We start from the raw sequence: 2789 nt of genomic DNA, 5'->3' as shown, positions 1-2789 counted from the left end.
CATATAATTCTAGGACACACGTGTGTACACGTACGTACACGTGTGTACACGTACGTACACGTGTGTACACGTACGTACACGTGTGTACACGTACGTACACGTGTGTACACGTACGTACACGTGTGTACACGTACGTACACGTGTGTACACGTACGTACACGTACGTACACGTACGTACACGTACGTACACGTACGTACACGTACGTACACGTGTGTACACGTACGTACACGTGTGTACACGTACGTACACGTGTGTACACGTACGTACACGTGTGTACACGTACGTACACGTGTGTACACGTACGTACACGTGTGTACACGTACGTACACGCGCAAGACATTAAGTTAACTTATACAAACCCCCCTTACCCCCCATAAACTCATGTCATCTATTATACACTTATTTATGTCCTGCCAAACCCCAAAAACAGGACTAAGTGCATACAATACTCACAAGCTTTATTTAAATTGTATACAAATGTATTGCTACTCTAGTTAACTTAACACAACAGTCTTACACGCATTCGATCTCGTGGTCTATCTATAGATAGCATCCCCTTTTTTTTTCCTCTCATATTTACTATGTATTTTATTTATTATACACACTACAATTTCAGTATAAGTTAATGTAGCTTAATTAATAAAGCAAGGCACTGAAAATGCCAAGATGAGTCGCACGACTCCATAAACACAAAGGTTTGGTCCTAGCCTTCCTATTAGTTCTTAGTAGACTTACACATGCAAGTCTCCACGCCCCAGTGAGAATGCCCTTAAAATCAGCAGTGATCTAAAGGAGCAGGTATCAAGCACACTCTTAAGTAGCTCATAACACCTTGCTAAGCCACACCCCCACGGGATACAGCAGTGATAAAAATTAAGCCATAAACGAAAGTTTGACTAAGCCATACTAAAAAGGGTTGGTAAATTTCGTGCCAGCCACCGCGGTCATACGATTAACCCAAACTAATAGGCCCACGGCGTAAAGCGTGTTTAAGATACCTTTGCACTAAAGTTAAAACTTAACTAAGCCGTAAAAAGCTACAGTTACCATAAAATAGACCACGAAAGTGACTTTATAATAATCTGACTACACGATAGCTAAGACCCAAACTGGGATTAGATACCCCACTATGCTTAGCCCTAAACATAGATAATTTTACAACAAAATAATTCGCCAGAGGACTACTAGCAATAGCTTAAAACTCAAAGGACTTGGCGGTGCTTTATATCCCTCTAGAGGAGCCTGTTCTATAATCGATAAACCCCGATAAACCTCACCACCCTTTGCTAATTCAGTCTATATACCGCCATCTTCAGCAAACCCTCAAAAGGTAGAATAGTAAGCACAATCATTTTACATAAAAAAGTTAGGTCAAGGTGTAACTTATGGGGTGGGAAGAAATGGGCTACATTTTCTACCCAAGAACATTCCACGAACGTTTTTATGAAATTAAAAACTGAAGGAGGATTTAGTAGTAAATTAAGAATAGAGAGCTTAATTGAATAGGGCCATGAAGCACGCACACACCGCCCGTCACCCTCCTCAAGTAATAAGACACAACCATAACCATATTAACTTAACTAAGACACAAGAGGAGACAAGTCGTAACAAGGTAAGCATACCGGAAGGTGTGCTTGGATTAATCAAAGTGTAGCTTAACTAAAGCGTCTGGCCTACACCCAGAAGATTTCATTACTTATGACCACTTTGAACAAAAGCTAGCCCAACTAACCCCAAACTTAAGTATCACAGACATATAAAGTAAAACATTTAGTTAAATAATAAAAGTATAGGAGATAGAAATTTTAATTGGAGCGATAGAGATAGTACCGTAAGGGAATGATGAAAGACATCTTAACAGTATTAAACAGCAAAGATTACCCCTTTTACCTTTTGCATAATGAACTAGCCAGAAACGACTTAACAAAGAGAACTTAAGCTAAGCTCCCCGAAACCAGACGAGCTACCCATAAACAATCTAAAAGGATCAACTCATCTATGTAGCAAAATAGTGAGAAGATTTGTGGGTAGAGGTGAAAAGCCTAACGAGCCTGGTGATAGCTGGTTGCCCACAAACAGAATTTTAGTTCAACTTTAAATTTACCTAAAAAAAAACAAAATTTTAATGTAAATTTAAAATATAGTCTAAGAAGGTACAGCTTCTTAGAATCAGGATACAACCTTTATTAGAGAGTATATACTAACATCACCATAGTTGGCTTAAAAGCAGCCACCAATTGAGAAAGCGTTCCAGCTCAACAAACAATATAACTTAATCCCAATCATATTACATCAACTCCTAATTATACCTCCTGGGCCATTCTATTTAAATATAGAAGCAACAATGCTAGTATGAGTAACAAGAACTATTTTCTCCCCGCATAAGCTTATATCAGAAACGGATAGACCACTGATAGTTAACAATCTGATAATATCAACCCAAAAATGAAATACTTATCTACCCTATTGTTAACCCAACACAGGCATGCATTTAAGGAAAGATTAAAAGGAGTAAAAGGAACTCGGCAAACACAAACCCCGCCTGTTTACCAAAAACATCACCTCCAGCATTTCTAGTATTGGAGGCACTGCCTGCCCAGTGACACTTGTTTAACGGCCGCGGTATCCTGACCGTGCAAAGGTAGCATAATCATTTGTTCTCTAAATAAGGACTTGTATGAATGGCCACACGAGGGTTTAACTGTCTCTTATTCCCAATCAGTGAAATTGACCTTCCCGTGAAGAGGCGGGAATGCCACAATAAGACGAGAAGACCCTATGGAGCTTT

The 2789-nt window shown here is 39.3% G+C and overlaps 1 pseudogene; it reads left to right on the top strand.

The window, feature by feature from the left end:
* Positions 1–691: 691 nt before the first annotated feature.
* On the top strand, positions 692–1646 carry LOC144310125 (18S ribosomal RNA; annotated as a pseudogene).
* The last annotated feature ends 1143 nt before the right edge of the window (positions 1647–2789 follow it).

This window comes from Canis aureus, unplaced genomic scaffold (assembly GCF_053574225.1).
Source record: "Canis aureus isolate CA01 unplaced genomic scaffold, VMU_Caureus_v.1.0 ptg000443l_RagTag, whole genome shotgun sequence".
NCBI classification, from domain to species: Eukaryota; Metazoa; Chordata; class Mammalia; order Carnivora; family Canidae; genus Canis; species Canis aureus.
This window is presented reverse-complemented; position numbering and strand designations above follow the sequence as displayed.